Source organism: Strix uralensis, chromosome 10 (genome assembly GCF_047716275.1).
Source record: "Strix uralensis isolate ZFMK-TIS-50842 chromosome 10, bStrUra1, whole genome shotgun sequence".
Lineage (NCBI taxonomy): Eukaryota > Metazoa > Chordata > Aves > Strigiformes > Strigidae > Strix > Strix uralensis.
This window is the reverse complement of record NC_133981.1, coordinates 20,709,860-20,722,884: the sequence shown is the minus strand read 5'-3', so window position 1 is coordinate 20,722,884 and position 13,025 is coordinate 20,709,860.

The following is a 13,025-nucleotide window of genomic DNA, read 5'->3' as shown; positions in this document are numbered from 1 at the left end:
CCGCCCCGGCCCGGCCCCCGCGCCTCCGGCCAATGGCGGCGCCGCGCAACAGCCGCGTCGCCCGGCGGCGCCCCGCCCCCGCGGGCAGGACGAGGCCCCATTGGCGGCGGCGGGCGCGGGGCGGGGCGGCCCCGGCGGCTGCGCGCGGTCATTGGGCCGCCGCTCGGGCCGGGCCGTGTTTGTTTTGTTGGCGGAGGGGCGGGTCCTGCCCGCCGGGGGGGCGGGGAGGGACACGCCCCCTCCTCTCCTCCCCCCGCCTCCGGCGCCGCGGCGGGGAGCGGCGAGGCGGGGCCGGGCCCGGGCCGAGCGCCGGAGCCTTCCCCGCCGGGCGCGACGCCGGGGCCGCCGCGCGTAACGGAAGGGGCAGTAGTCACGCTCAGCCGCGCCGCCCGTGGGAGCGGGCCGGTGGGCGGCCCTGCGGCGCTTCCCGCCCCGCCCGTGCTTGTGTTCCGCCGCCGCAGACGGACCCCCCCCTCCGGCAGCGGGCGGCCCCGGTGCCTGCGCCTCCCCCTGAGCTCCTGTTCACAGCCCGACAGCATCGACAAGTCATAGAATCATTCAGGTTGGAAAAGACCCTTGGGATCATCGAGTCCAACCCTCAGCCCGACTCTACAAAGTTCTCCCCTACCCCACATCCCCCAACAGCTCATCCAAACGACCCTTAAACACATCCAGGGATGGTGACTCCACCCCCTCCCTGGGCAGCCTATTCCACTGTCTGACCACTCTTTCTGTGAAAAATTTTTTCCTCATGTCCAGTCTGAACCTCCCCTGTTGCAGTTTAAAGCCGTTCCCTCTTGTTCTGTCACCACCTGTGAGAAGAGACCAGCACCAACCTCTCTACAACGTCCTTTCAGGGAGCTGTAGAGAGTGACGAGGTCTCCCCTCAGCCTTCTCCTCCTCACGCTAAACAGTCCCAGCTCCTTCAATCGCTCCTCACAGGATTTATTCTCCAGGCCCTTCACCGGCTTCGTTGCCCTCCTCTGCACTCACTCCAGCACCTCGAGATCTCTCTTGTATTGAGGTGCCCAAAACTGGACACAACACTCCAGGTGTGACGTCACCAGTGCAGAGCACAGGGGGACTATCACCTCCCTACTTCTGCTGGTCACACTATTTCTAATCCAAGCCAGGGTGCCGTTGGCTTTCTTGGCCACCTGGAAACACTGCCAGCTCATGTTCAGCTGCTTGTCAGTTAGAACCCCCAGACCCTTCTCTTCCAGACAGCTCCAGCCACACCTCCCCAAGCCTTAGCCATGCAGGGGGTTGTTGTGGCCCAAGTGCAGGACCTGGCACTTGGCCTTGTTGAAGCTCATCCCGTTGACATTGGCCACCAATCCAATCTATCCAAGTCTCTCTGTAGAGCCTCCCTATCTTCATGCAGATCGACACTCCTGCTTAACTTGGTTGAATGCACGTGTGCTGTCCTGACCGCACCGTGCTCCCCTGAACGCCGCTGCTCCCACCCGTGCCACGTGTCCACCCCAGGCTACTGACAGCCCCGCACGGCCATTCCGTTAGTCCTGATCACTCAGGACACCTGCTCCATCACTAACCCCAGTCCAGGCAGCCGTCACCGTTATCTTGCCTTGTGCCCTTTTCACGCTCATTTCTCAAGACCCAATACAAGCAAAAGGTAAAAATCTCCCGCCATCTCATTTTAGATGGTACAGCTCCAAGGCCAAGGTGCTCTCACATGGCAAAACAGCAAAGAAGTGTTAACAATACCCCCTCCTTGTTTAGCTAAGCACAAAACCAGTTTTTGGTAAGAGTGATGCAAGAAACTACAGGTTATTTTCAGGAAAAGAGGTGGTCCAAAAAGCATCCGTTTTCTTTTGAAAGCCTGTTTACCTGTTAGTGGCTGGGAATTCGGCACACCTGAAGAATACATGCAGGAGTTCACTGAATTCTGCTTAGTGCATGGACTACACAGTAAAATTTGTTGTCAAATGTATTTCAGTGAACAGATATGTCTTTGGCCTGTATTTAGAGTACTGAGCTACATCTTTTAAGTGAGATACCAGTCTGAAAAGATTTTCGTTGTTAGAAATAAATACAAGCCTAATGCTCAGCTGCGCATAAAAAGAGCTGTGCGTACAGCACACCAAGTACCGAGCTTCTCCGCTGGCCCCACAGGTCCCACTGCAGACCTCACCAAGAGGAACACAAATGGCCAGACTCTGAGCAGCGTTTCTGCGGGGCATAAAGGTTTGAGCTATGGAAACATTTGGTTGAACAGTTTGTGTTGGCACAAACTTTGTATTATTCTGATGAATAAAAGACATGGCTTGTTTGAGACAAGAAACTTTGCTGTTCACTCATTAGTGTCATCACTGCTGAGTTTGAGGAATAACTACAATTCATCTCTTTATGATAAGAGCGTTGTCTTGATGACACTTGTCCTGGCAAGTGAGTTTCCCCAAGAGCTCCAAGCCAGTAATTCTGTCCATAACCCAAGAGACTCACTTCCTCCGCACAACTGCCAAGTGTCAGCTGAGCTTCACAACAGTTTCAGGGATGTGGATGCTGACTCAGCCTTGACCTTCCCACCTTCAGTGCAGTGACAATATTCTTCAGCTATTTTAAAGCTTCTAAAAAGTGGCTATGCTAGGTATAGCTAAGATTCCCTGAGTTCACAAAAAGCTTCCTCTCTAGTTCAGAGACTAAACACAATTTTTTTTTTTCCCCCTCAAACTTGAAGTTCTGTACACAAGCGATTCCTCCAATCACTTTTTTTAAGAACAGTGCCTAAGGTCAGGAGTTCATCACGAGGACTGCCTGCAGTCATAACTGAACATACTTCTCAAAAAGCAGTTTTCCTTCAAAAGGTCATGCAATGCCCCAACCATTTTTTGTCTCCTTGCCTTATTTAAATACATCTTCTCTCTTCACTGGTTTTGTGTTTTAAACCCACTTTGGAAAAAAAAAAATGTTGATTTCTTTACACAGTTGGTTAGGTTCTAAGACTTTATATTCTCTTTTGTTAAAAGAGAGCTAATGGCTCCTTTATTCTTCTCCAAGGACTCCCATGCACCAGAGAACCAGAGACCCCTTCTTCAGAGGGATCTCATCTTTGACAAAACTAAGCAATGTCTTGTTTTCCCTACTGCACATCTTAATCCTTTTCCCCTTTCTTGCCTGTCAGTTTTAAGAACCTGACATCCACCTTTAGTTCATGAGCTGCAAAAGCCATAGCCAGGGAGTTAAGAGGAGAAAAAAGCCTTGCCTGAAGACCTTTAAAAATTAGATCCAATTTTACTGTTATTTAGAGACTACCAAATAATGTTCATTCATCAATAGAAGTGTGAAGAAAAAACTCAGTCAGCTACTGTTTTAGCTGTTATTAGCAACCTGCTTAACACAGGCTGACAATTTACAGGAACTTTCCCCAAACCTCTGTCCCTTTAATCTAAGGGTCAGAAGTCATCAAGGCTGTAATTACAGGAGAACAGCTTGTCAGAACCAAACCTTACCCCCACAGGAAGAGTTCCCAGGGGAATGCCCAGTCACCTGCAATAGCAGGACACATGGTTTGTTCATTAACCTATTAGCAAATTACAGTTCACTCCCAACAGTTTATTTTTGCTAGATTCTGCCATGTTGAAACAGTCAAACAAAAGTGTCATTACAATAAGTTAAAGCTTCTTCAGACTCGTTCTGTGTAGAAAAATCTACTTCAAGAAAGCAAGTTCCTATCCAATTTGGACAAAATTATTTGTAACAGTATGACAACATTAGAACTCATGTAGTGCCTCCTTACTTGATGTTACTCAATGAAAATGATTAGTATTTCTTGCCCTCCCTTTCCTCTAATAGTAACCAACTGGCCAAGACAGAAGGGCCAAGAACCTCAAATGACAAAACTACAGACATTTGTCCAAAACTCAGATGCTATCACCTGGTTTGACACTCCCGCTTCATGGCTTAGCTAAAGCATAATTCTGTGTGCCATTTTGTAGTTTAACCAAAGAGATTTTTATCAAACAAGGAAAAAAAAAAATCTTATTTCACCTTCTCTTCAAGAAAAGAGCAGATTTCTGTGCTTTCTCTTACTCACAGCTGTTAGCACTAGACAACCTACTCTCCTAATCAAGTCACAGGTCTAGATCAAGATGCTATTTTATTAGAACACATTTTCACTGAAGTCCAGTTGCATTTCAGTTCCTCAAACTTTTGAAACTAAGCTCTAAAGAAAAAAAAAATCTCTGCTGGTACCTGGGCATATCAGTCATCCAATTACTTCAGTCTTGTTTTATTCAGTGTTTTGAGAATCAGAACACAAACCCCAACTCTCCAGCCTTGGAGACTTCACTAGTAAAGCAATCTACACATGGGCTGTATCACCCTACATTTGAGCAGACACAATCATCACTTGCCAGTTAAGATGTCACAGCAATAAAAGAGAGTAAGCCTGCATTTATTTTTTTTTAACTTCATCTAGACTCTTGATGTATTCCTACACAACAAAATTTTACCATTGCTTTAAGCTCTAGGTTTAGTCTGCACATTCTGTCAGGTATTTATCCCAAACACTTTCCCACCTTATTCACACCCCTTCCCTTTCATCTGTGAAATACAGGGCTCCCCTACCGTATCTACACTGCATCACTTCAAAGCTTCCAACACCCTGATAGCACTATCACAAATGCAGTAAGACAGCTACTCATTTCCAGATTCATTAAAATAGTGGACAAAGAAACACCACTTGCATTGAAGTTATGAAATCCTTACTAGTATTCAGAATAAACATAACATTACTGTTAACAGCACTAAGAACTGTACAAATCCAGACATCAGATATTAAACTCCATGCTGTACTGCTAGGGCCTGAATAATAGGCCCCAAAACAAAGTTGACCTCTAGATGAACCTCACAACCAAACATTATCCATTATTAGTATCTGCTAATTAGTAAAATCTGTATTACCATTAGTGTTAATTATTAGTATCTGATCATTAATGAAATATGTATGCTCACTAGTGAAAGATGTAGTTTAGACAAAATGTAATTAGCAGTGAAGATGAAATGCTGTGGGAATGTGTATCCAACTTCCCTTGTTTAGCAGCGTTCAAGGCTGAGAACCCAAGTGTTTGGCCTTGTTAGAAACTCCCTTGGTTTTTCCCCCTGAGCCCTGGCCAGGCTTTGGGTGGAATCCAACAGGAGGATGAAACCAGATGCTTCCACTGAAAACAAAGGTGCAAGTTATTCTGGCTTGCTGGTTTTTGGTATATAAGGCTGGACCCACTTGCTGCAACTTCAGATGCCTCACCTATGGATGGACACATCATGTAGGATTTCCCACTTACAGGGAAAGGCTCTCCAAATCCTCACTGCAACCAGGGCTCACCAGCAACTGTGGATCTGGATGTTGGTAACGTATACAAGTGGTGATGTATTGTTCTTAAGCACTATTCTCCCTGTTGTGTAGTGACGATTAGGTGCATTACCTTGCTTAACTCTATGTAGTAATAAGTGTACTATTCTGTATTTTTCTTACTACTTATTTTCTGTAGTACTTAATTATTAACAGTAAAATCAGCCTACTCTTTTCACTCTAGTGTCAGAGTTTAATTGGCATCCTCAATCAGCAGAACGCATGCTTAATTATGCTAAAGAGCTTCCCCCTTCCAAGCTGCATGTGCCCATATGAACATACACACAAATTCCCAATTATATACAGTCTGATTTTACTGCCAGTCAGACAAGGTTCTGCTAAAGCCAGGACAGACATTAAGGGATCTGTTTTTAATTCATTTGTGAGAAACTTAATATTAGAATAGAAAAGCTCTTTAAGCAAGCAAATGAAAGGTAGTTAAAAATACTGCAAGAGTTAAAAGTTAATGTTATAACACTGCCAGCACAGATTAATGCTTGCTGGATTGAGGTCTGGCACCTGGATCTGCTAGTCCTAAGTAGAACATTCAACTGAAATAGGAAGGTAAGAAGGTCTGGCTGTAAAAATAAAAAGATGCCACAGTTGTCAGGTAGCGTTAAAAGTCACACTTTGATTTCTTGTATTCTCCTTGGCGAGTTTTACATTTAAGGCTCAAGGTAAGCAAGCCACAGAAAGACAAAAAGAAATCAATAGATACGTAATGGTTTGACTTTCATCCCCTGCCAGAAAATGGTGCCACAGGCAGTAGTATTTAAAACTTGAGAAGGGTTCATCAGGAAACTAGTTATTTGCCAATTATCAAGCCAACCATTTATATAAATAGGCTGTTTTGGAGAGTACTGGGTGTTCCAATAACAGCACTGGAGACAGTAACTAAACTATTTGGAAACACAGTAGCAGCACAATTTAGCAGTAGCCATTGAAATATGTTATTTTTCCTTAGAAACAAATTTTAAGTACTCATACACAGAGGGAAAACCCACAATCTTCTGGGGTTTGGTTTTTTTTTCATTTGCTGGAAGATTGCTATGGCTTTGAGGGTTAAGAAGCCTCATCACACAGACAGCAGAAGCAGGTAAGTTACCACAGCTGTTGAAAACCTTGCTTACCACTAGAAACCAAAGTAGTTGAAGCCTTAGGCTGCAAAAGCTGACCAAGAGTAAACTTTTTGATAAAACTAATGTTACAGATACAAAACTAGCTGAAACAAGCAGATGCATACAGAATGATGAAAAGGACCAAAAAAACAATTCCAAGGGAATAAGGTAACTTCAGAAGGCAGCCAGCCTAGTGGCCAAGAAAACTAGTAAGAAATCAAGAGACCACTGACCAGAATTACGTGATTGGACTTAGGGATCAGGTGATGGACAGTACATTCCAGGAAATCTGTCTGTAATGGTATAATTGGGGTGCACAACCTGCAGTAAGGGTCCCTCTTTGGAGGCATCCAGCTCAAGCTGCTCTGCTGTTGGCTAAATAAATCACTTATTTACTCAGCAGATTGGTGACTCATCTTTGAGCAGGAACCTAGGGCTGAGCCTTGTGGAGGTAGCATCTGTGTAATTCCTAACATGGACTGGGTGACAGCTACGTAACTCCTGCAACAACTACCACACATATAACCTTCTTTCACAGAGAATTTTTTAGCTCATCAACTCAGACTTACTTTGTTGTTATTCTGTTCATCTGCAGGCATCTTTAGCAGGAACACTCAGAGGAGAGGAAAACAGAGTCAGTATCTTGGTTTATCTTGCTTTAAAAAAAAAGCATGTGCAAGTATTCTATCATTCCATTTTTCCTCAACTTCAACTACAGGAAAAGGACAAAGTAAAACTGCAGTTATATCACTTATACAGTATATTGTTATTTAAAAGTAGAAGTGGTAATAACAAAAAATCAGTAATAATAATGGTAGCACAAGCCTATTCATTTTTTTAGCATTAAGACTGAGTAAAGTCTAAATCAAATTCCTTTTAGATTACTTTAACTAAGCTTTCAATACATGTCTCTGCAAACATGGACAGCTGAAACAGAGCACTAGAACCTGCAAGCTGAGGTTTTAAACAAAACAAGCAATTTTGGTTTTACTCTATCTCATAGAAGCATCTCTCTCAAAACATAATAACATAAAACCATTCTTAAAAGCAAGAACTACATTTTTCTTTTCTGACTACAAAGACAAACATTACACTACCATTGCCACAACAAGGAGTAAAAGAATATTACAAAACACAAATAATGATATAAGCATTAAATCGCTCTATAATTTCCCAATTTGGTACACTAATGAATAAAACAACAAAATCTTAAGCCAGTACCTCTGAACTAAAGTGATACAAGTGTTCTTCCCCTCTGTGACTGCCCTGTCTATGTGCATCTGTGCTGATGAGATGCAGCTGTACTACCTGCTTACGTTCAGAGGGATCACCTGCTCTCACTTTAGCAGAGAATCTGGGATGAGACAGCAGAGCTGGGACCGCTGATCCTCAGAGCTTTCCTTCGGCCTTACTGGCTGTTCATGGGCTACTGCTGCTTATGCCAGCACAGTGCATAGATAAAGCAAATGACAATCTACTAAAACTTTTTTTTGCTGTACAGAGAGTGAAACAGGAATGAGCAAAAGAAATCAGAATTCTCCAACAGAACTGGAAATATGTCATATGAACAGCACAGTGTTTGTCACTGTAAACTGATTTACAGCACTGAAAAAATGTTACTAACCCTGCTTTAAAAGTGTGCTGCAAGACTATTGTCTAGTGTACACTTAAAGTTTATCCACATAGCTGTGACCCCACACCCACCTAAGTTATACAGAGCTTACATCAGCTGGAAAGTACATTTTTCAATCCACTTTATACAGATTTTTAAAACAGACTAAGATATGATTACAAAAGCAAGTTAAAGCAGTAAATTAATAGCAGGTTTTTAGTAGAGAACTTTTGCAAATATTGCACTTCCCTGTCACTATTATCTCTTACTTACCCCACTTCATTTGGAAAAAAACCCCACAAAAATAACCTACTTAAGATCCCATTTTCTTTGCTAAAGCAACTAAAGGTTTAACCAGTAAACAACATGGTTGCCAATGATTTAGCAGAGCAAGTGAAAAATTACTCTGATTACTACCTTTGCAGCAATACTAATGAGGGCAAATATTATAGGACAAGGTGTCTTTTTTTGTAATGGGCAGTTTTATAGACTTAAGTATTAGATTAGGACTGCAATTGATACCGAAACACCGGTGGAAGAAGCTCTCTAAAACTCATTTTGGAGTTTTAAAGAGCAGGCATTCTTTACTGCAGTGCTGGGTGCACACACAAATAATTTCACAAAGGTGAGTGCACCGATTCTAACACTACACACCTTCTATTGAAAGCATTTCATCCATATTCATTAAATTTCCACCGATTCATTCATATATTCATACTTTTCCTAGAACTAGTTAACATGCACTAGTACTTTGTGCATGCTCACTTCTGCTAATCTCAATGAGTCGGTGGTCCTCTGGTGGTCTCTAGTGGCAAATTATAGTCTTCCTCACTGTGTCCTTTGGCTGAACCTTCACTCTGCGGATGCTCACTTTTCCTGGAGGCTGATTGCCAAAATAGAGCCTGGCCTGGACTTGTTCAAAGCCACAATTTTCCTTGTCCAGACACTGAAGCATCCTGTTATCTACTGTCGGGGAGTCTAAACTGAGAAGCGTACATTTTGTTATTTACAGATAAGCTAGTTTGTTTTGCAAATGAGTCCTTGGTTCCAGTCCCCTGGTATCAATCCCTCCTTTTCTTTTGAGGGTATAGTGCTTTTCAGCATTATCCCTCAAATCCAGATCATCTTGTCATAGCACATTTGTAAACAATAACTACACTGGATCATTATACATGTAATTATACATATTGCAACAATGAATAAAATCAACATGAACAATTGTTTTAACTGGGACAAATTGGGTAACCCATGTTGAAATGAAGTTAGTTTATTCCAAATTTCTTCAAATCCCCATGAGGTATTATCCATGGAAATCCTGTGAAGTTGTTCAGTTTGTTTCCAAATCTCATTTATGTCCATGATTATCCTTCCTGACTGATCTATGTACATACAACAACTTGAGTTTATCACAGTGCAGACTCCCCCTTGAGAGGCCAGTAACAAATCGAGAGCCATTCTATTTTGCAAAACCATCTTGAACAAGCTAGTAATTTCAACTTGTTGAGCTTGTATTATATCTATCATCCTGTTTTCAATTTGTTCTATTGTTGCTGAAATGTTTATTATAGTCTTTTCTAGTTCACTTACTCCCAACCATGGGAGAAACCATCTTACAAAGCTGTGAAATCTTGTGGGTCTATCCACAATTGCATTATGGGACTTATTAGCTCGTTTGAACAAAGTTCTAATCCACCCTTTTTGTTGATCCAAATTACTAACTATTGTTAGATTAGGCACTACAGCTCCTAAAGTACATGTTTCTTGCCAATTAGGGGGTAAAACTTTAAGAGCATTATTTCCACACAGCCAAAACCAGCCACTGCCCGCTGGGACAGAAAGACCAGAATAACCCGGGACATGTGAAGTACCTGGTTGCCAGTATGACATTCTTCTATTGCAGCCAGGAAAGCAACCTATAAAAGTTTTCTCATTTCGGTGATTTGTATAATTGTTACTTCCATCAATTCCAGATTTGTAACCATCATAGCTAATAGACTCATACCTGGTCCGTAAAGACATCACACTTTTCTGTAATGGACCAAATAATTTCCATCATAGTTCTGCTCATAATCATTTTCTAAAGGTGTTTCACCAAATTCTCTGTTCCCCAATGCACTTTATTATGTTCTTTCCTAGCAATTTCTTTTATCAAGGAGGGTGGAATAATTACTGTCCGGTGGGCATAATGGCCCACCCATTCACCTGCTCCTTGGCCTGTAATTTAATTATCAACTTACCATCCTTTTTATCATATTTGGGTGGTGTGTCTGGTAAAATTATTTCTTAATCAGGTACCAGGGCTAGGATGCCTTTTTCTGCAGCCTGCTTTGGAGCTTTATCTGCCAACTGATTACCCAGTTCCGGTGTGGTTTTATCTGTCTGATGGGCTTTACAATGCATAACTGCAATTGCTGTTGGTTTTTGAATGCTTTCCAGTAGTTCCTGGATCTGGGGGACATGTTTAATCACAGTTCCTTGTGCCGATAACAACCTTCTTTCTTTCCAAATAGCCTCGTGGGTGTGGACTACCCCAAAGGCATATTTTGAATCTGTCCATATGTTGGCTCCTTTTCCTTCACTCAGGTCTAGTGCTCTCTTGAGGGCTATTAATTCAGCGTCAGCAGTGATTATGGCACACCCGGACATTCACTTTCCATCTCGAACAAAGCTGCTTCCATCGGTGTACAGCTCCCAGTCCAGGTTCTCTAATGGGGTGTCCTTGAGGTCTGGTCGACTGGAGTAGACTTCTTCGATAGTCTGCAAACAGTCATGCTCTGGCACTCCTTCTACTTGATCAGTCAAGAGAAACACAGCAGGGTTAACAACTGAGGTGGTTTTAAGATGAACATCGTCCTGTTCTAGCAACACCACTTGGTATTTTAACATGCAGCTGGGAGCCTGCCAATCCCCCCCTTTTTGTTCTAACACAGTAACCACCATGTGTGGAACATCTACAGTAATCTTTTGCCCCAGAGTAAACTTGCAGGCTTCCTGGATTAGCAACACTGTCGCTGTTATTGCCTTAAGACAGCCAGGTCAACCCTGGCTCACATTACCCAATTGTTTGGAGAAATACACAACAGCTCCTCGCTGTGTCCCAAGGAACTGTTCCAGGACACCCAAGGCCAGACCCCTTCTTTCATAAGTAAAAAGTTCAAAAGACTGTGTGAGATGTGGTAGTCCAAGGGCGGGTGCTTCCTTCAAGGCCCACTTTAATTGCTCAAATGCAGTTCTGCTGTTATCAGTCCAATCAAGATACCCATTGTGGGAATCTTTTAACATCTCATATAGAGGTTTCACCTGTAATCCACAGTTAATGATCCATAGGCAGCACCATCCCACCATTCCCAAGAATGCCTGTAATTCTCTCAAAGTTTTGGGCTCAGGAAGGAGGCAGATGGCCTCTTTGTACTTGATCCCATCTGTCTCTGGCCTTTCAGGATTTCAAATCCCAAATATGTAACCGATTCTTGGGCAATTTGGGCCTTGTCCTTTGACACCCAGTATCCACTGATGCCCAGGAAATTCAAAAGGTTTATGGTCAGGGCAAGACATTGTTCCTCAGTCTCTGCTGCAATCAAAATGTCATCCACATGCTGTAATATAGTTCTTTGGTGATTTTCTTTTCTCCAAATTTCCAACTCTTTTGCCAATTGATTTCCAAAGATCGTCGGGCTATTCTTAAAGCCTTGAGGTAAAACCGTCCAGGTATATTGTGTTTCTCTTCCTGTTTCTGGATTTTCCCACTCAAAAGCAAAGAGCTCCTGAATTTTACTGTCGAGCAGAACGCAGAAATCTTTCAAGTCAAAGACTGTGAACCAATCCTGTTCCTCAGTGAGGGTTGTTAACCATGTATATGTATTTGCCACTGCAGGATGGGTATCCTGTACAATTTGGTTGATTGCTCTTAAATCCTGTACCAATCAATAACTTTTCCCATCTGCCTTTTTAACTGGCAAAATCAGAGTATTATATCTAGATTCACATTCCTTAAGTAACCCATAGTTAAGAAATTTTTGCATAATGGATAACAGCCCTTCTCTTGCTTCTAACTTTAGGGGATATTGTTTCAATTTTTCCACAGCTGATCCTGGTTTAAGATCTACCTTTACTGGTTTGGCACATCTGGATGCTCCAGGTACTTCACCAGCCCGTACTATTGGTATCACTGCATCCTCTATTTCAGGAGGAATTTTTCTTTCTCAACTCCGCTCTTCCTGTAACAATACTGACGCTTGGACAAATTTAAATTCAGGTACAAATATTTCTAGCTCCCTATCTTTAAATTTTATTTCTGCTTCAAGTTTCTCCAAAAGGTCTCACCACAACAGTGGTTTAGGTGCCCCTGGTAGATACAAAAATTGATGTGTCATCCATTGTTTCCCTATTTTAAATTTGAGGGGCTTAAAAAGAGGCCAAGTTTCTGACTTTTCTGTCACACCAATAATCTGGATTTTTTATCACTAAATTCAAATTCTTTTGTATTTAAAACCAAATATGTTGCCCCTCAGCTAGGAATTTAACTGTCTCATTCCCCAGTTTAACTGAAACCAGGGGTTTGGCTGGGGAGTTTTAATTCCTCAAACCCTCAGTCCCCGTCAATCTGAGTTTTCCGTACCAATCATAAGTAAGTCTGCCTCTGGAACGGGTGCAGACAGGGGTATCCAATTAACTGATTGTCTCTTTGGGCATTTATTTTTCTAATGTCCCTTTCCCTCACAGATCACACACTGATCCCTTCCCAGGGGAATTCTATTTTCCATATTTCCTCCTGTTCTTCATCCTCTCTGGAAACCTCTTCCCCCAGAGGAGGTTTGTGTTTAAGCAAATGCAGTTGCTAAAATTGCAACATTTTCTGTTAACTGAGATGTTGACATTCCAGACATGCCCTCTACTTTTGTAACTTTCTTCTTATATCTGG